Below are 27825 nucleotides of genomic sequence, written 5' to 3' on the forward strand. Positions count from 1 at the left end.
GCCCTTATCACTGATACAGAGAGGGGGGAACACTACCAGGTCCTTATCACTGACACAGGGAGGGGGGAATAATACCATGTCCTTATCACTGAGACAGAGAGGGGGGAACACTACCAGGTCCTTATCACTGACACAGAGAGGGGGGAACACTACCATGTCCTTATCACTGACACAGAGGGGGGGGAACACTACCAGGTCCTTATCACTGAGACAGAGAGGGGGGAACACTACCAGGTCCTTATCACTGCCACAGATAGGGGGGAACACTACAAAGTCCTTATCTCTGCCACAGAGAGGGGGGAACACTACCAGGTCCTTATTACTGACACAGAGACGGGAGAACACTACCAAGTCCTTATCACTGCCAGAGAGACGTTGGAACACTACCAAGTCCTTATCACCACCACAGAGAGGGGGAATATACTACCCAGTCCTTATCACTGACACAGACACAAGGGAATACTACCAAGTCCTTATCACAGAGACAGAGAGGGGGGGATTCTACCAAGTGCTTATCGCTGACACAGAGAGGGGGGAATACTACCAAGTCCTTATCGCTGCCAAAGAGAGGGGGGAACACTACCAAGTCCTTAACGTTGCCACAGAGAGGGGGAACACTACCAAGTCCTTATGTCTGCCACAGAGAGGGGGGAACACTACCAAGTCCTTATCACCGCCACAGAGAGGGGGGAAAACTACCAAGTCCTTATCTCTGCCACAGAAAGGGGGAAACACTACCAAGTCCTTATCACTGAGACAGAGAGGGGGGAACACTACCAGGTCCTTATCACTGATACAGAGAGGGGGGAACACTACCAGGTCCTTATCACTGACACAGGGAGGGGGGAATACTACCATGTCCTTATCACTGAGACAGAGAGGGGGGAACACTACCAGGTCCTTATCACTGACACAGAGAGGGGGGAATACTACCATGTCCTTATCACTGACACAGAGAGGGGGGAACACTACCAGGTCCTTATCACTGACACAGAGAGGGGGGAAGACTACCATGTCCTTATCACTGACACAGAGAGGGGGGAACACTACCAGGTCCTTATCACTGAGACAGAGAGGGGGAACACTACCAGGTCCTTATCACTGCCACAGATAGGGGGGAACACTACCAAGTCCTTATCTCTGCCACAGAGAGGGGGAAACACTACCAAGTCCTTATCACTGACACAGAGACGGGGGAACACTACCAAGTCCTTATCACCACCACAAAGAGGGGGGAACACTACCAAGTCCTTATCACCACCACAGAGAGGGGAGAACACTACCAAGTCCTTATCACCACCACAGAGAGGGGGAAACACTACCAAGTCCTTATCACTGCCACATAGAGGGGGATACCACCAAGTCCTTATCACCATCACAGAGAGGGGGGAACACTACCAAGTCCTTATCGCCACCACAGAGAGGGGGGAACACTACCAAGTCCTTATCACTGCCACATAGAGGGGGATACCACCAAGTCCTTATCCCTGACACAGAGAGGGGGGAACACTACCAAGTCCTTATCTCTGCCACAGAGAGGGGGGAACACTACCAAGTCCTTATCACCACCACAGAGAGGGGGAAACACTACCAAGTCCTTATCACCACCACAGAGAGGGGGGAACACTACCAAGTCCTTATCACCACCACAGAGAGGGGGAAACACTACCAAGTCCTTATCTCTGCCACAGAGAGGGGGATACCACCAAGTCCTTATCACCACCACAGAGACGGGGGAACACTACCAAGTCCTTATCACCACCACAGAGAGGGGGAACACTACCAAGTCCTTATCACTGCCACATAGAGGGGGATACCACCAAGTTCTTATCACTGACACAGAGACGGGGGAACACTACCAAGTCCTTCTCACTGACACAGAGAGGGGGAACACTACCAAGTCCTTGTCACCACCACAGAGAGGGGGAACACTACCAAGTCCTTATCGCCACCACAGAGAGGGGGGAACACTACCAAGTCCTTATCTCTGCCACAGAGAGGGGGAAACACTACCAAGTCCTTATCACTGACACAGAGAGGGGGAACACTACCAAGGCCTTATCACTGCCACATAGAGGGGGATACCACCAAGTCCTTATCTCTGCCACAGAGAGGGGGAAACACTACCAAGTCCTTATCACTGCCACATAGAGGGGGATACCACCAACTCCTTATCACTGACACAGAGAGGGGGAACACTACCAAGTCCTTCTCACTGACACAGAGAGGGGGAACACTATCAAGTCCTTATCACTGCCACAGAGACGGGGGACAATTACCCAGTCGTTATCACTGCCACAGAGAGGGGGGATACTACCAAGTCCTTATCACTGACACAGAGACGGGGGAACACTACCAAGTCCTTATCACTGACACAGAGAGGGGGGATACTACCAAGTCCTTATCACTGACACAGAGACGGGGGAACACTACCAAGTCCTTATCACTGACACAGAGACGGGGGAACACTACCAAGTCCTTATCACTGACACAGAGAGGGGGAACACTATCAAGTCCTTATCACTGACACAGAAAGGGGGGATACTACCAAGTCCTTATCACTGACACAGAGACGGGGGAACACTACCAAGTCCTTATCACTGACACAGAGACGGGGGAACACTACCAAGTCCTTATCACTGACACAGAGACGGGGGAACACTACCAAGTCCTTATCACTGACACAGAGACGGGGGAACACTACCAAGTCCTTATCACTGACACAGAGACGGGGGAACACTACCAAGTCCTTATCACTGACACAGAGACGGGGGACACTACCAAGTCCTTATCACCACCACAGAGAGGGGGAAACACTACCAAGTCCTTATCTCTGCCACAGAGAGGGGGATACCACCAAGTCCTTATCACCACCACAGAGACGGGGGAACACTACCAAGTCCTTATCACCACCACAGAGAGGGGGGAACACTACCAAGTCCTTATCACTGCCACATAGAGGGGGAACACTACCAAGTCCTTCTCACTGACACAGAGAGGGGGAACACTATCAAGTCCTTATCACTGCCACAGAGACAGGGGACAATTACCCAGTCGTTATCACTGCCACAGAGAGGGGGGATACTACCAAGTCCTTATCACTGACACAGAGACGGGGGAACACTACCAAGTCCTTATCACTGACACAGAGACGGGGGAACACTACCAAGTCCTTATCACTGACACATAGAGGGGGATACCACCAAGTTCTTATCACTGACACAGAGACGGGGGAACACTACCAAGTCCTTATCACTGACACAGAGAGGGGGAACACTACCAAGTCCTTGTCACCACCACAGAGAGGGGGAACACTACCAAGTCCTTATCGCCACCACAGAGAGGGGGGAACACTACCAAGTCCTTATCTCTGCCACAGAGAGGGGGAAACACTACCAAGTCCTTATCACTGACACAGAGAGGGGGAACACTACCAAGGCCTTATCACTGCCACATAGAGGGGGATACCACCAAGTCCTTATCTCTGCCACAGAGAGGGGGAAACACTACCAAGTCCTTATCACTGCCACATAGAGGGGGATACCACCAACTCCTTATCACTGACACAGAGAGGGGGAACACTACCAAGTCCTTCTCACTGACACAGAGAGGGGGAACACTATCAAGTCCTTATCACTGCCACAGAGACGGGGGACAATTACCCAGTCGTTATCACTGCCACAGAGAGGGGGGATACTACCCAGTCGTTATCACTGCCACAGAGAGGGGGGATACTACCAAGTCCTTATCACTGACACAGAGACGGGGGAACACTACCAAGTCCTTATCACTGACACAGAGAGGGGGGATACTACCAAGTCCTTATCACTGACACAGAGACGGGGGAACACTACCAAGTCCTTATCACTGACACAGAGACGGGGGAACACTACCAAGTCCTTATCACTGACACAGAGAGGGGGAACACTATCAAGTCCTTATCACTGACACAGAAAGGGGGGATACTACCAAGTCCTTATCACTGACACAGAGACGGGGGAACACTACCAAGTCCTTATCACTGACACAGAGACGGGGGAACACTACCAAGTCCTTATCACCACCACAAAGAGGGGGGAACACTACCAAGTCCTTATCACCACCACAGAGAGGGGAGAACACTACCAAGTCCTTATCACCACCACAGAGAGGGGGAAACACTACCAAGTCCTTATCACTGCCACATAGAGGGGGATACCACCAAGTCCTTATCACCATCACAGAGAGGGGGGAACACTACCAAGTCCTTATCGCCACCACAGAGAGGGGGGAACACTACCAAGTCCTTATCACCACCACAGAGAGGGGGAAACACTACCAAGTCCTTATCACCACCACAGAGAGGGGGATACCACCAAGTCCTTATCCCTGACACAGAGAGGGGGGAACACTACCAAGTCCTTATCTCTGCCACAGAGAGGGGGGAACACTACCAAGTCCTTATCACCACCACAGAGAGGGGGAAACACTACCAAGTCCTTATCACCACCACAGAGAGGGGGGAACACTACCAAGTCCTTATCACCACCACAGAGAGGGGGAAACACTACCAAGTCCTTATCTCTGCCACAGAGAGGGGGATACCACCAAGTCCTTATCACCACCACAGAGACGGGGGAACACTACCAAGTCCTTATCACCACCACAGAGAGGGGGAACACTACCAAGTCCTTATCACTGCCACATAGAGGGGGATACCACCAAGTTCTTATCACTGACACAGAGACGGGGGAACACTACCAAGTCCTTCTCACTGACACAGAGAGGGGGAACACTACCAAGTCCTTGTCACCACCACAGAGAGGGGGAACACTACCAAGTCCTTATCGCCACCACAGAGAGGGGGGAACACTACCAAGTCCTTATCTCTGCCACAGAGAGGGGGGAACACTACCAAGGCCTTATCACTGCCACATAGAGGGGGATACCACCAAGTCCTTATCTCTGACACAGAGAGGGGGAAACACTACCAAGTCCTTATCACTGCCACATAGAGGGGGATACCACCAACTCCTTCTCACTGACACAGAGAGGGGGAACACTATCAAGTCCTTATCACTGCCACAGAGACGGGGGACAATTACCCAGTCGTTATCACTGCCACAGAGAGGGGGGATACTACCAAGTCCTTATCACTGACACAGAGACGGGGGAACACTACCAAGTCCTTATCACTGACACAGAGAGGGGGGATACTACCAAGTCCTTATCACTGACACAGAGACGGGGGAACACTACCAAGTCCTTATCACTGACACAGAGACGGGGGAACACTACCAAGTCCTTATCACTGACACAGAGAGGGGGAACACTATCAAGTCCTTATCACTGACACAGAAAGGGGGGATACTACCAAGTCCTTATCACTGACACAGAGACGGGGGAACACTACCAAGTCCTTATCACTGACACAGAGACGGGGGAACACTACCAAGTCCTTATCACTGACACAGAGACGGGGGAACACTACCAAGTCCTTATCACTGACACAGAGACGGGGGAACACTACCAAGTCCTTATCACTGACACAGAGACGGGGGAACACTACCAAGTCCTTATCACTGACACAGAGACGGGGGACACTACCAAGTCCTTATCACCACCACAGAGAGGGGGAAACACTACCAAGTCCTTATCTCTGCCACAGAGAGGGGGATACCACCAAGTCCTTATCACCACCACAGAGACGGGGGAACACTACCAAGTCCTTATCACCACCACAGAGAGGGGGAACACTACCAAGTCCTTCTCACTGACACAGAGAGGGGGAACACTACCAAGTCCTTGTCACCACCACAGAGAGGGGGAACACTACCAAGTCCTTATCGCCACCACAGAGAGGGGGGAACACTACCAAGTCCTTATCTCTGCCACAGAGAGGGGGAAACACTACCAAGTCCTTATCACTGACACAGAGAGGGGGAACACTACCAAGGCCTTATCACTGCCACATAGAGGGGGATACCACCAAGTCCTTATCTCTGCCACAGAGAGGGGGAAACACTACCAAGTCCTTATCACTGCCACATAGAGGGGGATACCACCAACTCCTTATCACTGACACAGAGAGGGGGAACACTACCAAGTCCTTCTCACTGACACAGAGAGGGGGAACACTATCAAGTCCTTATCACTGCCACAGAGACGGGGGACAATTACCCAGTCGTTATCACTGCCACAGAGAGGGGGGATACTACCAAGTCCTTATCACTGACACAGAGACGGGGGAACACTACCAAGTCCTTATCACTGACACAGAGAGGGGGGATACTACCAAGTCCTTATCACTGACACAGAGACGGGGGAACACTACCAAGTCCTTATCACTGACACAGAGACGGGGGAACACTACCAAGTCCTTATCACTGACACAGAGAGGGGGAACACTATCAAGTCCTTATCACTGACACAGAAAGGGGGGATACTACCAAGTCCTTATCACTGACACAGAGACGGGGGAACACTACCAAGTCCTTATCACTGACACAGAGACGGGGGAACACTACCAAGTCCTTATCACTGACACAGAGACGGGGGAACACTACCAAGTCCTTATCACTGACACAGAGACGGGGGAACACTACCAAGTCCTTATCACTGACACAGAGACGGGGGAACACTACCAAGTCCTTATCACTGACACAGAGACGGGGGACACTACCAAGTCCTTATCACCACCACAGAGAGGGGGAAACACTACCAAGTCCTTATCTCTGCCACAGAGAGGGGGATACCACCAAGTCCTTATCACCACCACAGAGACGGGGGAACACTACCAAGTCCTTATCACCACCACAGAGAGGGGGGAACACTACCAAGTCCTTATCACTGCCACAGAGAGGGGGAACACTACCAAGTCCTTCTCACTGACACAGAGAGGGGGAACACTATCAAGTCCTTATCACTGCCACAGAGACAGGGGACAATTACCCAGTCGTTATCACTGCCACAGAGAGGGGGGATACTACCAAGTCCTTATCACTGACACAGAGACGGGGGAACACTACCAAGTCCTTATCACTGACACAGAGACGGGGGAACACTACCAAGTCCTTATCACTGACACATAGAGGGGGATACCACCAAGTTCTTATCACTGACACAGAGACGGGGGAACACTACCAAGTCCTTCTCACTGACACAGAGAGGGGGAACACTACCAAGTCCTTGTCACCACCACAGAGAGGGGGAACACTACCAAGTCCTTATCGCCACCACAGAGAGGGGGGAACACTACCAAGTCCTTATCTCTGCCACAGAGAGGGGGAAACACTACCAAGTCCTTATCACTGACACAGAGAGGGGGAACACTACCAAGGCCTTATCACTGCCACATAGAGGGGGATACCACCAAGTCCTTATCTCTGCCACAGAGAGGGGGAAACACTACCAAGTCCTTATCACTGCCACATAGAGGGGGATACCACCAACTCCTTATCACTGACACAGAGAGGGGGAACACTACCAAGTCCTTCTCACTGACACAGAGAGGGGGAACACTATCAAGTCCTTATCACTGCCACAGAGACGGGGGACAATTACCCAGTCGTTATCACTGCCACAGAGAGGGGGGATACTACCAAGTCCTTATCACTGACACAGAGACGGGGGAACACTACCAAGTCCTTATCACTGACACAGAGAGGGGGGATACTACCAAGTCCTTATCACTGACACAGAGACGGGGGAACACTACCAAGTCCTTATCACTGACACAGAGACGGGGGAACACTACCAAGTCCTTATCACTGACACAGAGAGGGGGAACACTATCAAGTCCTTATCACTGACACAGAAAGGGGGGATACTACCAAGTCCTTATCACTGACACAGAGACGGGGGAACACTACCAAGTCCTTATCACTGACACAGAGACGGGGGAACACTACCAAGTCCTTATCACCACCACAAAGAGGGGGGAACACTACCAAGTCCTTATCACCACCACAGAGAGGGGAGAACACTACCAAGTCCTTATCACCACCACAGAGAGGGGGAAACACTACCAAGTCCTTATCACCGCCACATAGAGGGGGATACCACCAAGTCCTTATCACCATCACAGAGAGGGGGGAACACTACCAAGTCCTTATCGCCACCACAGAGAGGGGGGAACACTACCAAGTCCTTATCACTGCCACATAGAGGGGGATACCACCAAGTCCTTATCCCTGACACAGAGAGGGGGGAACACTACCAAGTCCTTATCTCTGCCACAGAGAGGGGGGAACACTACCAAGTCCTTATCACCACCACAGAGAGGGGGAAACACTACCAAGTCCTTATCACCACCACAGAGAGGGGGGAACACTACCAAGTCCTTATCACCACCACAGAGAGGGGGAAACACTACCAAGTCCTTATCTCTGCCACAGAGAGGGGGATACCACCAAGTCCTTATCACCACCACAGAGACAGGGGAACACTACCAAGTCCTTATCACCACCACAGAGAGGGGGAACACTACCAAGTCCTTATCACTGCCACATAGAGGGGGATACCACCAAGTTCTTATCACTGACACAGAGACGGGGGAACACTACCAAGTCCTTCTCACTGACACAGAGAGGGGGAACACTACCAAGTCCTTGTCACCACCACAGAGAGGGGGAACACTACCAAGTCCTTATCGCCACCACAGAGAGGGGGGAACACTACCAAGTCCTTATCTCTGCCACAGAGAGGGGGGAACACTACCAAGGCCTTATCACTGCCACATAGAGGGGGATACCACCAAGTCCTTATCTCTGCCACAGAGAGGGGGAAACACTACCAAGTCCTTATCACTGCCACATAGAGGGGGATACCACCAACTCCTTATCACTGACACAGAGAGGGGGAACACTACCAAGTCCTTCTCACTGACACAGAGAGGGGGAACACTATCAAGTCCTTATCACTGCCACAGAGACGGGGGACAATTACCCAGTCGTTATCACTGCCACAGAGAGGGGGGATACTACCAAGTCCTTATCACTGACACAGAGACGGGGGAACACTACCAAGTCCTTATCACTGACACAGAGAGGGGGGATACTACCAAGTCCTTATCACTGACACAGAGACGGGGGAACACTACCAAGTCCTTATCACTGACACAGAGACGGGGGAACACTACCAAGTCCTTATCACTGACACAGAGAGGGGGAACACTATCAAGTCCTTATCACTGACACAGAAAGGGGGGATACTACCAAGTCCTTATCACTGACACAGAGACGGGGGAACACTACCAAGTCCTTATCACTGACACAGAGACGGGGGAACACTACCAAGTCCTTATCACTGACACAGAGACGGGGGAACACTACCAAGTCCTTATCACTGACACAGAGACGGGGGAACACTACCAAGTCCTTATCACTGACACAGAGACGGGGGAACACTACCAAGTCCTTATCACTGACACAGAGACGGGGGACACTACCAAGTCCTTATCACCACCACAGAGAGGGGGAAACACTACCAAGTCCTTATCTCTGCCACAGAGAGGGGGATACCACCAAGTCCTTATCACCACCACAGAGACGGGGGAACACTACCAAGTCCTTCTCACTGACACAGAGAGGGGGAACACTATCAAGTCCTTATCACTGCCACAGAGACAGGGGACAATTACCCAGTCGTTATCACTGCCACAGAGAGGGGGGATACTACCAAGTCCTTATCACTGACACAGAGACGGGGGAACACTACCAAGTCCTTATCACTGACACATAGAGGGGGATACCACCAAGTTCTTATCACTGACACAGAGACGGGGGAACACTACCAAGTCCTTCTCACTGACACAGAGAGGGGGAACACTACCAAGTCCTTGTCACCACCACAGAGAGGGGGAACACTACCAAGTCCTTATCGCCACCACAGAGAGGGGGGAACACTACCAAGTCCTTATCTCTGCCACAGAGAGGGGGAAACACTACCAAGTCCTTATCACTGACACAGAGAGGGGGAACACTACCAAGGCCTTATCACTGCCACATAGAGGGGGATACCACCAAGTCCTTATCTCTGCCACAGAGAGGGGGAAACACTACCAAGTCCTTATCACTGCCACATAGAGGGGGATACCACCAACTCCTTATCACTGACACAGAGAGGGGGAACACTACCAAGTCCTTCTCACTGACACAGAGAGGGGGAACACTATCAAGTCCTTATCACTGCCACAGAGACGGGGGACAATTACCCAGTCGTTATCACTGCCACAGAGAGGGGGGATACTACCAAGTCCTTATCACTGACACAGAGACGGGGGAACACTACCAAGTCCTTATCACTGACACAGAGAGGGGGGATACTACCAAGTCCTTATCACTGACACAGAGACGGGGGAACACTACCAAGTCCTTATCACTGACACAGAGACGGGGGAACACTACCAAGTCCTTATCACTGACACAGAGAGGGGGAACACTATCAAGTCCTTATCACTGACACAGAAAGGGGGGATACTACCAAATCCTTATCACTGACACAGAGACGGGGGAACACTACCAAGTCCTTATCACTGACACAGAGACGGGGGAACACTACCAAGTCCTTATCACTGACACAGAGACGGGGGAACACTACCAAGTCCTTATCACTGACACAGAGACGGGGGAACACTACCAAGTCCTTATCACTGACACAGAGACGGGGGACACTACCAAGTCCTTATCACCACCACAGAGAGGGGGAAACACTACCAAGTCCTTATCTCTGCCACAGAGAGGGGGATACCACCAAGTCCTTATCACCACCACAGAGACGGGGGAACACTACCAAGTCCTTATCACCACCACAGAGAGGGGGGAACACTACCAAGTCCTTATCACTGCCACATAGAGGGGGAACACTACCAAGTCCTTCTCACTGACACAGAGAGGGGGAACACTATCAAGTCCTTATCACTGCCACAGAGACAGGGGACAATTACCCAGTCGTTATCACTGCCACAGAGAGGGGGGATACTACCAAGTCCTTATCACTGACACAGAGACGGGGGAACACTACCAAGTCCTTATCACTGACACAGAGACGGGGGAACACTACCAAGTCCTTATCACTGACACAGAGACGGGGGAACACTACCAAGTCCTTATCACTGACACAGAGAGGGGGGATACTACCAAGTCCTTATCACTGACACAGAGACGGGGGAACACTACCAAGTCCTTATCACTGACACAGAGACGGGGGAACACTACCAAGTCCTTATCACTGACACAGAGAGGGGGAACACTATCAAGTCCTTATCACTGACACAGAAAGGGGGGATACTACCAAGTCCTTATCACTGACACAGAGACGGGGGAACACTACCAAGTCCTTATCACTGACACAGAGACGGGGGAACACTACCAAGTCCTTATCACTGACACAGAGACGGGGGAACACTACCAAGTCCTTATCACTGACACAGAGACGGGGGAACACTACCAAGTCCTTATCACTGACACAGAGACGGGGGAACACTACCAAGTCCTTATCACTGACACAGAGACGGGGGACACTACCAAGTCCTTATCACCACCACAGAGAGGGGGAAACACTACCAAGTCCTTATCTCTGCCACAGAGAGGGGGATACCACCAAGTCCTTATCACCACCACAGAGACGGGGGAACACTACCAAGTCCTTATCACCACCACAGAGAGGGGGAACACTACCAAGTCCTTATCACTGCCACATAGAGGGGGATACCACCAAGTTCTTATCACTGACACAGAGACGGGGGAACACTACCAAGTCCTTCTCACTGACACAGAGAGGGGGAACACTACCAAGTCCTTGTCACCACCACAGAGAGGGGGAACACTACCAAGTCCTTATCGCCACCACAGAGAGGGGGGAACACTACCAAGTCCTTATCTCTGCCACAGAGAGGGGGAAACACTACCAAGTCCTTATCAATGACACAGAGAGGGGGAACACTACCAAGGCCTTATCACTGCCACAGAGGGGGATACCACCAAGTCCTTATCTCTGCCACAGAGAGGGGGAAACACTACCAAGTCCTTATCACTGCCACATAGAGGGGGATACCACCAACTCCTTATCACTGACACAGAGAGGGGGAACACTACCAAGTCCTTCTCACTGACACAGAGAGGGGGAACACTATCAAGTCCTTATCACTGCCACAGAGACAGGGGACAATTACCCAGTCGTTATCACTGACACAGAGACGGGGGAACACTACCAAGTCCTTATCACTGACACAGAGAGGGGGGATACTACCAAGTCCTTATCACTGACACAGAGACGGGGGAACACTACCAAGTCCTTATCACTGACACAGAGACGGGGGAACACTACCAAGTCCTTATCACTGACACAGAGACGGGGGAACACTACCAAGTCCTTATCACTGACACAGAGACGGGGGAACACTACCAAGTCCTTATCAGTGACACAGAGACGGGGGAACTCTACCAAGTCCTTATCACTGACACAGAGACGGGGGAACACTACCAAGTCCTTATCACTGACACAGAGACGGGGGAACACTACCAAGTCCTTATCAGTGACACAGAGACGGGGGAACTCTACCAAGTCCTTATCACTGACACAGAGACGGGGGAACACTACCAAGTCCTTATCACTGACACAGAGACGGGGGACACTACCAAGTCCTTATCACTGACACAGAGAGGGGGGATACTACCAAGTCCTTATCACTGACACAGAGACGGGGGAACACTACCAAGTCCTTATCACTGACACAGAGACGGGGGAACACTACCAAGTCCTTATTACTGACACAGAGAGGGGGAACACTATCAAGTCCTTATCACTGACACAGAGACGGGGGAACACTACCAAGTCCTTATCACTGACACAGAGACGGGGGAACACTACCAAGTCCTTATCACTGACACAGAGACGGGGGAACACTACCAAGTCCTTATCACTGACACAGAGACGGGGGAACACTACCAAGTCCTTATCACTGACACAGAGACGGGGGAACACTACCAAGTCCTTATCACTGACACAGAGACGGGGGAACACTACCAATTCCTTATCACTGACACAGAGACGGGGGACACTACCAAGTCCTTATCACTGACACAGAGACGGGGGAACACTACCAAGTCCTTATCACTGACACAGAGAGGGGGGATACTACCAAGTCCTTCTCACTGACACAGAGAGGGGGAACACTACCAAGTCCTTATTACTGACACAGAGACGGGGGAACACTACCAAGTCCTTATCACTGACACAGAGAGGGGGGATACTACCAAGTCCTTCTCACTGACACAGAGAGGGGGGATACTACCAAGTCCTTATCACTGACACAGAGACGGGGGATACTACCAAGTCCTTCTCACTGACACAGAGAGGGGGGATACTACCAAGTCCTTATCACTGCCACAGAGACGGGGGAACACTACCAAGTCCTTCTCACTGACACAGAGACGGGGGAACACTACCAAGTCCTTATCACTGACACAGAGACGGGGGAACACTACCAAGGGAGGGTCTTTACTTTCCCTCACTAACCCAGACAGATTTTCATTCCATGCCGACACCTTCATCATTGATGCTAAAGTTGTCTCTCTTTCCCCAACACACACACACACACACACACACACACACACACACACACACACACACACACACACACACACACACACACACACACACACACACACACACACACACACACACACACACACACACACACACACACACACACACACACACACACACACACACACACACACACACACACACACACACTTTCTCCTTCTGCAGCGAGCCTGAGTTAAAAATAGCTCTCCCTCTCCCCTTCTCTGCTTCTCCGTTTACGTAAGTACACAGCGGGGGGAGGGGAGCACTTCCGGTCTGGCTACCCAGCCCATCATCTGATCCACAACACAGGCTGGGCTGCTGGGTGTGGGAGACTGGAGGAGGGCTGATATACATACCCCGCAATGCAGGAAAGACCTCCATCTATATGTCTCTCCCCTTTAGCCTGCACCTAACTGTCGTCTACCTGCCTGCCTCTCCGTCTGTCGTCTTCCTGCCTTTCTGTCTGTCTTTGACGGTCCAGGAGCGGGTCGCATCCCCGGGCTAAGAATAACAAACCAGAATCACATTTCAAAACAAGGGAGAGATTTCATGATCATCTTGCTGCAAAGCTTTAATGCCCCCCCCACCAAGAGCATCCACCTTCCAACGACTCTGGATTCATGTGACCAGACTTATTACATAGTCAGGTCTGACAGAGACAAAAAAACAGAAAAGAAGCAATTCCAGAAATGAAAAGCTATGAGCCAATGAGGGAAAGGTAAGCTCTACTGTAAAACTCTCCCTCCCAACACAGCTAACTCTCTCCCTCCCAACACAGCCAACCCTCTCCCTCCCAACACAGCCAACCCTCTCCCTCCCAACACAGCCAACCCTCTCCCTCCCTCCCAACACAACCAACACTCTCCCTCCCTCCCAACACAACCAACACTCTCCCTCCCAACACAGCCACAATGAAAATATATTGGAATATGCACAGATCTCCAGCACATACAAATAAAAAATCAAGCTATTGTAAAACACAATCTCAACAACAGCCATACTGTGGAGTGAAACAACAGCCATACAGTAGATTGAAACAACAGCCATACTGTAGAGTGAATCAACAGCCATACTGTAGAGTGAATCAACAGCCATACAGTAGAGTGAATCAACAGCCATACTGTAGAGTGAATCAACAGCCATACAGTAGAGTGAATCAACAGCCATACAGTAGAGTGAATCAACAGCCATACTGTAGAGTGAAACAACAGCCATACAGTAGAGTGAAACAACAGCCATACTGTAGAGTGAATCAACAGCCATACTGTAGAGTGAATCAACAGCCATACAGTAGAGTGAATCAACAGCCATACAGTAGAGTGAATCAACAGCCATACTGTAGAGTGAATCAACAGCCATACTGTAGAGTGAATCAACAGCCATACTGTAGAGTGAATCAACAGCCATACTGTAGAGTGAATCAACAGCCATACTGTAGAGTGAATCAACAGCCATACAGTAGAGTGAATCAACAGCCATACAGTAGAGTGAATCAACAGCCATACTGTAGAGTGAATCAACAGCCATACTGTAGAGTGAATCAACAGCCATACTGTAGAGTGAATCAACAGCCATACTGTAGAGTGAATCAACAGCCATACTGTAGATTGAAACAACAGCCATACAGTAGAGTAAATCAACAGCCATACTGTAGAGTGAATCAACAGCCATACCGTAGAGTGAATCAACAGCCATACCGTAGAGTGAATCAACAGCCATACCGTAGAGTGAATCAACAGCCATACCGTAGAGTGAATCAACAGCCATACCGTAGAGTGAATCAACAGCCATACAGTAGAGTGAATCAACAGCCATACTGTAGAGTGAAACAACAGCCATACTGTAGAGTGAATCAACAGCCATACTGTAGAGTGAATCAACAGCCATACTGTAGAGTGAATCAACAGCCATACTGTAGAGTGAATCAACAGCCATACTGTAGAGTGAATCAACAGCCATACTGTAGAGTGAATCAACAGCCATACCGTAGAGTGAATCAACAGCCATACCGTAGAGTGAATCAACAGCCATACCGTAGAGTGAATCAACAGCCATACAGTAGAGTGAATCAACAGCCATACAGTAGAGTGAATCAACAGCCATACTGTAGAGTGAAACAACAGCCATACTGTAGAGTGAATCAACAGCCATACTGTAGAGTAAATCAACAGCCATACTGTAGAGTGAATCAACAGCCATGCAGTAGAGTGAAACAACAGCCATACTGTAGATTGAATCAACAGCCATTCTGTAGAGTGAAACAACAGCCATACTGTAGAGTGAATCAACAGCCATACTGTAGATTGAATCAACAGCCATACTGTAGAGTGAAACAACAGCCATACTGTTGAGTGAATCAACAGCCATACAGTAGAGTGAATCAACAGCCATACTGTAGAGTGAAACAACAGCCATACTGTAGAGAGAAACAACAGCCATACTGTAGAGAGAAACAACAGCCATACCATAGAGAGAAACAACAGCCATACTGTAGATTGAATCAACAGCCATACTGTAGAGTGAAACAACAGCCATACAGTAGAGTGAATCAACAGCCATACAGTAGAGTGAATCAACAGCCATGCAGTAGAGTGAATCAACAGCCATGCAGTAGAGTGAATCAACAGCCATGCAGTAGAGTGAATCAACAGCCATGCAGTAGAGTGAATCAACAGCCATACTGTAGAGTGAATCAACAGCCATACTGTAGAGTGAATCAACAGCCATACTGTAGAGTGAATCAACAGCCATACTGTAGAGTGAAACAACAGCCATACTGTAGAGTGAATCAACAGCCATACAGTAGAGTGAATCAACAGCCATACTGTAGAGTGAAACAACAGCCATACTGTAGAGTGAATCAACAGCCATGCAGTAGAGTGAAACAACAGCCATACTGTAGATTGAATCAACAGCCATACTGTAGAGTGAAACAACAGCCATACTGTAGAGTGAATCAACAGCCATACAGTAGAGTGAATCAACAGCCATACTGTAGAGTGAAACAACAGCCATACTGTAGAGAGAAACAACAGCCATACCGTAGAGAGAAACAACAGCCATACCGTAGAGAAAAACAACAGCCATACTGTAGATTGAATCAACAGCCATGCTGTAGAGTGAAACAACAGCCATACTGTAGATTGAAACAACAGCCATACAGTAGAGTGAAACAGCCATACTGTAGAGTGAAACAACAGCCATACTGTAGAGTGAATCAACAGCCATACTGTATAGTGAAACAACAGCCATACTGTAGATTGAATCAACAGCCATGCTGTAGAGTGAGACAACAGCCATACTGTAGATTGAAACAACAGCCATACAGTAGAGTGAAACAACAGCCATACTGTAGAGTGAAACAACAGCCATACTGTAGATTGAATCAACAGCCATACTGTAGAGTGAAACAACAGCCATACTGTAGAGTGAATCAACAGCCATACAGTAGAGTGAATCAACAGCCATACTGTAGAGTGAAACAACAGCCATACTGTAGAGAGAAACAACAGCCATACCATAGAGAGAAACAACAGCCATACTGTAGATTGAATCAACAGCCATACTGTAGAGTGAAACAACAGCCATACTGTAGATTGAAACAACAGCCATACAGTAGAGTGAAACAACAGCCATACTGTAGAGTGAAACAACAGCCATACTGTAGAGTGAAACAACAGCCATACCGTAGAGAGAAACAACAGCCATACCGTAGAGAAAAACAACAGCCATACCGTAGAGAGAAACAACAGCCATACCGTAGAGAGAAACAACAGCCATACTGTAGATTGAATCAACAGCCATACTGTAGAGTGAAACAACAGCCATACTGTAGATTGAAACAACAGCCATACAGTAGAGTGAAACAACAGCCATACTGTAGAGTGAAACAACAGCCATACTGTAGAGTGAAACAACAGCCATACTGTAGAGAGAAACAACAGCCATACCGTAGAGAAAAACAACAGCCATACTGTAGATTGAATCAACAGCCATGCTGTAGAGTGAAACAACAGCCATACTGTAGATTGAAACAACAGCCATACAGTAGATTGAAACAGCCATACAGTAGATTGAAACAACAGCCATACTGTAGAGTGAAACAACAGCCATACTGTAGAGTGAATCAACAGCCATACTGTAGAGTGAAACAACAGCCATACAGTAGAGTGAATCAACAGCCATACTGTATAGTGAAACAACAGCCATACTGTAGATTGAAACAACAGCCATGCAGTAGAGTAAATCAACAGCCATACTGTAGAGTGAATCAACAGCCATACTGTATAGTGAAACAACAGCCATACTGTAGATTGAATCAACAGCCATGCTGTAGAGTGAGACAACAGCCATACTGTAGATTGAAACAACAGCCATACAGTAGAGTGAAACAACAGCCATACTGTAGAGTGAAACAACAGCCATACTGTAGAGTGAATCAACAGCCATACTGTAGAGTGAAACAACAGCCATACAGTAGATTGAAACAACAGCCATACTGTAGAGTAAATCAACAGCCATACTGTAGAGTAAATCAACAGCCATACTGTAGAGTGAAACAACAGCCATACAGTAGAGTGAATCAACAGCCATACTGTAGAGTGAAACAACAGCCATACAGTAGATTGAAACAACAGCCATACTGTAGAGTAAATCAACAGCCATACTGTAGAGTGAAACAACAGCCATACAGTAGAGTGAATCAACAGCCATACAGTAGAGTGAAACAACAGCCATACTGTAGATTGAAACAACAGCCATACTGTAGATTGAAACAACAGCCATACAGTAGAGTAAATCAACAGCCATACTGTAGAGTGAATCAACAGCCATACTGTAGATTGAATCAACAGCCATACTGTAGATTGAATCAACAGCCATACAGTAGAGTGAAACAACAGCCATACTGTAGAGTGAAACAACAGCCATACTGTAGAGTGAAACAACAGCCATACTGTAGATTGAAACAACAGCCATACAGTAGAGTGAAACAACAGCCATACTGTAGAGTGAATCAACAGCCATACAGTAGAGTGAATCAACAGCCATACTGTAGAGTGAAACAACAGCCATACTGTAGAGAGAAACAACAGCCATACCATAGAGAGAAACAACAGCCATACTGTAGATTGAATCAACAGCCATACTGTAGAGTGAAACAACAGCCATACTGTAGATTGAAACAACAGCCATACAGTAGAGTGAAACAACAGCCATACTGTAGAGTGAAACAACAGCCATATTGTAGAGTGAAACAACAGCCATACCGTAGAGAGAAACAACAGCCATACCGTAGAGAAAAACAACAGCCATACCGTAGAGAGAAACAACAGCCATACCGTAGAGAGAAACAACAGCCATACTGTAGATTGAATCAACAGCCATACTGTAGAGTGAAACAACAGCCATACTGTAGATTGAAACAACAGCCATACAGTAGAGTGAAACAACAGCCATACTGTAGAGTGAAACAACAGCCATACTGTAGAGTGAAACAACAGCCATACTGTAGAGAGAAACAACAGCCATACCGTAGAGAAAAACAACAGCCATACTGTAGATTGAATCAACAGCCATGCTGTAGAGTGAAACAACAGCCATACTGTAGATTGAAACAACAGCCATACAGTAGATTGAAACAGCCATACAGTAGATTGAAACAACAGCCATACTGTAGAGTGAAACAACAGCCATACTGTAGAGTGAATCAACAGCCATACTGTAGAGTGAAACAACAGCCATACAGTAGAGTGAATCAACAGCCATACTGTATAGTGAAACAACAGCCATACTGTAGATTGAAACAACAGCCATGCAGTAGAGTAAATCAACAGCCATACTGTAGAGTGAATCAACAGCCATACTGTATAGTGAAACAACAGCCATACTGTAGATTGAATCAACAGCCATGCTGTAGAGTGAGACAACAGCCATACTGTAGATTGAAACAACAGCCATACAGTAGAGTGAAACAACAGCCATACTGTAGAGTGAAACAACAGCCATACTGTAGAGTGAATCAACAGCCATACTGTAGAGTGAAACAACAGCCATACAGTAGATTGAAACAACAGCCATACTGTAGAGTAAATCAACAGCCATACTGTAGAGTAAATCAACAGCCATACTGTAGAGTGAAACAACAGCCATACAGTAGAGTGAATCAACAGCCATACTGTAGAGTGAAACAACAGCCATACAGTAGATTGAAACAACAGCCATACTGTAGAGTAAATCAACAGCCATACTGTAGAGTGAAACAACAGCCATACAGTAGAGTGAATCAACAGCCATACAGTAGAGTGAAACAACAGCCATACTGTAGATTGAAACAACAGCCATACTGTAGATTGAAACAACAGCCATACAGTAGAGTAAATCAACAGCCATACTGTAGAGTGAATCAACAGCCATACTGTAGATTGAATCAACAGCCATACTGTAGATTGAATCAACAGCCATACAGTAGAGTGAAACAACAGCCATACTGTAGAGTGAAACAACAGCCATACTGTAGAGTGAAACAACAGCCATACTGTAGATTGAAACAACAGCCATACAGTAGAGTGAAACAACAGCCATACTGTAGAGTGAAACAACAGCCATACTGTAGAGTGAATCAACAGCCATACTGTAGAGTGAAACAACAGCCATACAGTAGATTGAAACAACAGCCATACTGTAGAGTAAATCAACAGCCATACTGTAGAGTAAATCAACAGCCATACTGTAGAGTGAAACAACAGCCATACAGTAGAGTGAATCAACAGCCATACTGTATAGTGAAACAACAGCCATACAGTAGATTGAAACAACAGCCATACTGTAGAGTAAATCAACAGCCATACTGTAGAGTAAATCAACAGCCATACTGTATAGTGAAACAACAGCCATACAGTAGAGTAAATCAACAGCCATACTGTAGAGTGAAACAACAGCCATACAGTAGAGTGAATCAACAGCCATACTGTATAGTGAAACAACAGCCATACAGTAGAGTGAAACAACAGCCATACTGTAGAGTGAATCAACAGCCATACTGTAGAGTGAATCAACAGCCATACTGTAGAGTGAATCAACAGCCATACAGTAGAGTGAATCAACAGCCATACAGTAGAGTGAATCAACAGCCATACTGTAGAGTAAATCAACAGCCATACTGTAGAGTGAATCAACAGCCATACTGTAGAGTGAATCAACAGCCATACTGTAGAGTGAATCAACAGCCATACAGTAGAGTGAATCAACAGCCATACTGTAGAGTGAATCAACAGCCATACTGTAGAGTGAATCAACAGCCATACTGTAGAGTGAATCAACAGCCATACTGTAGAGTGAATCAACAGCCATACTGTAGATTGAAACAACAGCCATACAGTAGAGTAAATCAACAGCCATACTGTAGAGTGAATCAACAGCCATACTGTAGAGTGAATCAACAGCCATACTGTAGAGTGAAACAGCCATACTGTAGAGAGAAACAACAGCCATACCATAGAGAGAAACAACAGCCATACTGTAGATTGAATCAACAGCCATACTGTAGAGTGAAACAACAGCCATACTGTAGAGTGAAACAACAGCCATACAGTAGAGTGAATCAACAGCCATACAGTAGAGTGAATCAACAGCCATACTGTAGAGTGAATCAACAGCCATACTGTAGAGTGAATCAACAGCCATACTGTAGAGTGAAACAACAGCCATACTGTAGAGTGAATCAACAGCCATACTGTAGAGTGAATCAACAGCCATACTGTAGAGTGAAACAACAGCCATACTGTAGAGTGAATCAACAGCCATACAGTAGAGTGAATCAACAGCCATACTGTAGAGTGAAACAACAGCCATACTGTAGAGTGAAACAACAGCCATACTGTAGATTGAAACAACAGCCATACAGTAGAGTGAAACAACAGCCATACTGTAGAGTGAAACAACAGCCATACTGTAGAGTGAAACAACAGCCATACTGTAGAGTGAAACAACAGCCATTCTGTAGAGAGAAACAACAGCCATACCGTAGAGAAAAACAACAGCCATACTGTAGATTGAATCAACAGCCATGCTGTAGAGTGAAACAACAGCCATACTGTAGATTGAAACAACAGCCATACAGTAGAGTGAAACAACAGCCATACTGTAGAGTGAAACAACAGCCATACTGTAGAGTGAATCAACAGCCATACTGTAGAGTGAAACAACAGCCATACAGTAGATTGAAACAACAGCCATACTGTAGAGTAAATCAACAGCCATACTGTAGAGTAAATCAACAGCCATACAGTAGAGTGAATCAACAGCCATACTGTATAGTGAAACAACAGCCATACTGTAGATTGAATCAACAGCCATGCTGTAGAGTGAGACAACAGCCATACTGTAGAGTAAATCAACAGCCATACTGTAGAGTAAATCAACAGCCATACTGTAGAGTGAAACAACAGCCATACAGTAGAGTGAATCAACAGCCATACTGTAGAGTGAAACAACAGCCATACAGTAGATTGAAACAACAGCCATACTGTAGAGTAAATCAACAGCCATACTGTAGAGTAAATCAACAGCCATACTGTAGAGTGAAACAACAGCCATACAGTAGAGTGAATCAACAGCCATACTGTATAGTGAAACAACAGCCATACTGTAGATTGAAACAACAGCCATACAGTAGAGTAAATCAACAGCCATACTGTAGAGTGAATCAACAGCCATACTGTATAGTGAAACAACAGCCATACTGTAGATTGAATCAACAGCCATACAGTAGAGTGAAACAACAGCCATACTGTAGAGTGAAACAACAGCCATACTGTAGAGTGAAACAACAGCCATACTGTAGATTGAAACAACAGCCATACAGTAGAGTGAAACAACAGCCATACTGTAGAGTGAAACAACAGCCATACTGTAGAATGAATCAACAGCCATACTGTAGAGTGAAACAACAGCCATACAGTAGATTGAAACAGCCATACTGTAGAGTAAATCAACAGCCATACTGTAGAGTAAATCAACAGCCATACTGTAGAGTGAAACAACAACCATACAGTAGAGTGAATCAACAGCCATACTGTATAGTGAAACAACAGCCATACAGTAGAGTAAATCAACAGCCATACTGTAGAGTAAATCAACAGCCATACTGTAGAGTGAAACAACAGCCATACAGTAGAGTGAATCAACAGCCATACTGTATAGTGAAACAACAGCCATACAGTAGATTGAAACAACAGCCATACTGTAGAGTAAATCAACAGCCATACTGTAGAGTAAATCAACAGCCATACTGTAGAGTAAATCAACAGCCATGCAGTAGAGTAAATCAACAGCCATACTGTAGAGTAAATCAACAGCCATACTGTAGAGTAAATCAACAGCCACACTGTATACTTAACCTGTCCTGAAGTTTGAGTCTGCGTGTGTGTGTTTCATAAAGGGGCAAAGAGTGGGTGGGTACTTACTACTGTGCACAGTCGATCAGCTGGTACTCATTGGATCTCTCGAAGCAGGCCTTCACCCCCTCGTCTTGCCATAGGGTCTTAGCATGCTCATAGAACTCCTGCAGAACAACACAACACAGAGAACTGGATCAGGTCAGTACATGGGTAGACAGTTGAACCGGTTGCCAACTTGGACCCAACTCAGATTAGAAAAGTCCTTCAACATTGTTTACATTTCAGGTGTTAATTTTATTCAGGCAATAGAAAATGTAGCCCTAGGCCCTACCCCCGCGGCACACCTGTACATCTCAAATTATTGGATAATTGAGCGATAGTTCACCTACATACAGTATGTAGGATCTTAATTCTAGCCAGTTTCCTACAGCAGGAAAATAATCCTGCAGCAACAGGAAATGTGAATTATGTGGATTATAGACGGGTTGGATGTTTAGGGAAAGGGATACCTAGTCAGTTGCACATCACGGAAAGCATTCAACCGAAATGTGTCTTCCGCATTTAACTCAAGCCCTCTGAATCAGAGGTGCGGGGGGGCAGCCTTAATCAATGTCCAAGGCATCGGTGCCCTGGGAGAAGTTGTTGTTAGGGATTAACTGCCTTGTTCAAGGGCAGAACGGCAGATTATTCCACCTTGCCGGCTCTGAACCAGCAACCTTTATGTTACTGGCCCAGCACTCTTAACTGCTGGGCTACCACTAGCAACTACGACGCGTGCACAGCTATAGGGAAAAACAGAGTGGTTATCGCGAAGTTGTCAGCCAACCCGTCTATAATTAATGGATATTTTTGTAGGGGTTGATACATTTTTGTAAGGGAAAATCAAGTCTGAAATACACTACCTGTTCTACATGTCTTTAGCCTATCAGAAGGTAAGATGAAGAAGCAATGGTTGTTTAAATCTATCCTATCTAACCTACCCAGTCATTTGGCCTAGTCATATTATAGCAAACTACACCAGCTAATCCTGAGGAGGAGATAATTAATATGATCATATGTGTTTAAAGTTAGACTGAAACAAAATCCTGCAGGAGCTGCCCAGGAGGGTTGGCAATCCCTGGGCTAGCATAGAGGCTAATAGGCTGACCACACCACTCGCGTCGCCTCCTTATTGGTTATACCCACGTGGGTGATTGAAAGATGAACTGTGTTGCCGGTCGGTGTAGTAATATTATGAAAGTTTAGATGCCAATCCCCATATAAATTCAAAGATGAAAAAGCCTGGAAGGAGGAGAGATGACTAGAAATGATTCAGTTGACTGTTTTATGTGTGGATAAATTGTCGGAGTAGAGGACCTTGTGCATTTCAGGTAAAATAACAACTCAATGTTTATATCCCAGGACAAATTATCTAGCAACAACAAGCTAGCTAAATAGCACAAATTAGCTAGCAAGTGCAAGCAAACTAGCTAAATTGCCATAAATGAAATGTCAGTCTCACTCTGACCACGCTGCAATCCTGACATTCACTCATGCTGTAAATCAATCAACGAGCATTTTAACGCTAGTGACTAATTAGTAGGGTCAAGTGTTTCTCCTAACCATGTGGCAGGTAGCCTTAAGGTTAGAGCATGGGGCCAGTAACCGAAAGGTCGCTGGATCGAATACCGGAGCCGACAAGGTGAAAAATATGTCGCTGTGACCTTGAGCAAGGCACTTAACCTTAATTGCTCCCAGGGGCGCTGTACAATGGCTGTGGTCCTGCTCCCTCAGGGTGTCTCAGGGGGAGATGGGATAGGCAAGAAACACATTTCTATTATACCCTTGTGTGTAATAGGACAAATATAATAACCCCCCAAAATATTATAACCAGGTAGGCTAAAACTCCTGTCCCTATTCTTGAGGTATCCCATCAGCGTACATAGCTGAGGACAGAAAGATAGCAAGACGCCTGTCCTGGTTCAAACTGGTGTTATATTTAGAGAAGGACAGAAGAGGAGGAGACAGATCAGGACAACGAACATATGGGTTGAGGAAGTTCACTGAGACGTGGACAGAAGTTCACTGAGACGTGGACAGAAGTTCACTGAGACGTGGACAGAAGTTCACTGAGACGTGGACAGAAGTTCACTGAGACATGGACAGAAGTTCACTGAGACATGGACAGAAGTTCCCTGAGACATGGACAGAAGTTCACTGAGAGAAAAGGCCAGTACGTACAGTAGAAGAAACCAAACTCTTTAAAACTTCTTAGGGATAGGGGGCAACATTTTTACTTTTGGATGAATTTGTGCCCAAATTAAACGGCCTCGTACTCTGTCCTAGATCATATGATATGCATATTATTATTACTATTGGATAGAAAACACTCTGAAGTTTCTAAAACTGTTTGAATTATATCTGTGAGTAAAACAGAACTCATATGGCAGGCAAACTTCCAAACAGGAAGTGAAAATTCTGAAATGGGTCGCTGTGAAAGGCATCGCCTATTCAATTGCCTTATATTTATGGATCTGTATGCACTTCATACGCCTTCCACTAGATGTCAACAGGCAGTAGAACGTGGAATGAAGCATATAGCTTCATGTGGGACCGGATAAGAGCCAATGGAGTGACTGGTCAGGCATATTGCCAGTTCTTGGCCACGCACACTACGCATGTGATGTCCTTGTCTGCAATGCGCGTTAGATAGACATGAAGAAATGCTCCGTTTGGGATGTTATTGGATATATATGAGAAAAACATCCTGAAGATTGATTCTCAACTGAGTTTGACCAGTTTATTCGATTTGTAATATCACTTTTTGACGTTTTTGTTCATTAGCGTAAAGTTCGATGGACACGTGAACTACACATGCTAGCCAAAGTTGCTAATTCGACAGAAGTAATGGACATTATAAAACCAAAAAACGATTTATTGTGGAACTAGGATTCCTGGCACTGCATTCTGATGAAAGATCATCAAAGGTAAGGGAATATTTATGATGTAATTTTGTACTTCTGTTGACTCCAACATGGCGGAGAATGGTTGAGCGCTGTCTCAGATTATTGCATGCTGTGCTTTTTACTAAGTTATTTTTTAAATCTAACACAGCGGTTGCATTAAGAACCAGTGTATCTTTAATTATATGTTAAACATGTATCTTTCATCAAAGTTTATGATGAGTATTTCTGTATTTCACATTGCTATCTGTAATTACTTTCGCTATTTTGGAGCCATTTCTGAACATGGCGCCAATGTAAAACCACGATTTGTGGCTATAAATATGCACATAATCGAACAAAACATAAATGTATTGTATAACATGATGTCATATGACTGTCATCTGATGAAGTTGTTCAAAGGTTAGTGATTAATTTTATCTCTATTTGTGGGTTTTGTGAAAGCTATCTTTTCTGTGAAAAAATGGCGGTGTGTTTTTGGATATTGTGGTGAGCTAACATAAATATATGTTGTGTTTTCGCTGTAAAACATTTTAAAAATCGGACATGTTGGCTGGTTTCACAAGATGTTTATCTTTCATTTGCTGTATTGGACTTGTGATTTCATGAAATTATATTATATTAAAGAAAAGGAAGACACATGTAGTCAGTATATTCAAGGCATTGGCTAAGCTCAGGTTTCCTGTCCCAGGCCGTGTCCCTGTTCCCTTTCAGAACCCTAAGCAGAGCGGAGCGAAGCGGCAGACAGAGTCAACCAGTCAGACTGGTTCCTGGTAGGCCCTAGCCTAGGGCAAGGAGATAGGGGGGAGGGTGAGAGGGAGGAGGAGGCGGCAGCAGCCAATCAGATAGTCTTCTCTGGCCAAACACACACAAACCCACATTAATATAATGAGTTAGATGCTTCAGAAGAGTAGTCAGAAGCCACAGACATTCCAATCCACCATATACAGTGCATTCAGAAAGTATTCAGACCCCTTGACTTTTTTCATTTTTTTTTTTACATTACAGCCTTATTCTAAAATGGATTAAATAAATAATAAATCCTCATCAATCTACACACAATACCCCATAATGACAAAGACAGGTTTTTGAAATGTTTGCAAATGTATTCAAAATAAAAAACAGAAATACCTTATTTACATAAGTATTCAGACCCTTAGATATGAGACTCGAAATTGAGCTCAGGTGTATCCTGTTTCCATTGATCACCTTTGATATGTTTCTACAACTTGATTGGAGTCCACATATGGTCAATTCAATTGATTGGAAATGATTTGGAAAGGCACACACCTGCCTCTATAAGGTCCCAGAGTTAGCAGTAAATGTCAGAGCAAAAACCAAGCCATGAGGCTGAAGGAATTGTCTCAGAGTTGCTCTTTGGAGATGGGAGAACCTTCCAGAAGGACAACCATCTCTGCAGCACTCCATCAATCAGGACTATGGTAGAGTGGCCAGACAGAAGCCACTCTTCAGTAAAATGCACATGACAGCCCACTTGGAGTTTGCCAAAAGGCACCTAAAGGACTCTGACCATGAGAAACAAAATTCTCTGGTCTGATGAAACCAAGATTGAACTCTTTGGCCTGAATGCCAAGCGTCACGTGTAACCTTTATTTAACTAGGCAAGAACAAATTCTTATTTACAATGACGGCCTACCGGGGAACTGAGTTAACTGCTTTGTTCAGGGGCAGAACAACAGCTTGGGGATTCAATCCAGCAACCTTTCGGTTACTGGCCCAACGCTCTAACCACTAGGCTACCTGCCATCACATCTGGAGGAAACCTGGCACCATCCCTAAAGTGAAGCATGGTGGTGGTAGCATCATGCTGTGGAGATGTTTTTCAGCGGCAGGGACTTGGAGACTAGACAGGATCGAGTGAAAGATGAATGGAGCAAAGTACAGAGAGATCCTTG

The 27825-nt window shown here is 46.6% G+C and overlaps 1 pseudogene; it reads right to left on the reverse strand.

Annotated features, from left to right (window-relative positions):
- Positions 1-27825, reverse strand: part of LOC139554763 (guanine nucleotide-binding protein G(s) subunit alpha-like) — an 83046-nt pseudogene that overhangs the window by 30483 nt on the left and 24738 nt on the right.

This window comes from Salvelinus alpinus, chromosome 2 (genome assembly GCF_045679555.1).
Source record: "Salvelinus alpinus chromosome 2, SLU_Salpinus.1, whole genome shotgun sequence".
Classification (NCBI taxonomy): domain Eukaryota; kingdom Metazoa; phylum Chordata; class Actinopteri; order Salmoniformes; family Salmonidae; genus Salvelinus; species Salvelinus alpinus.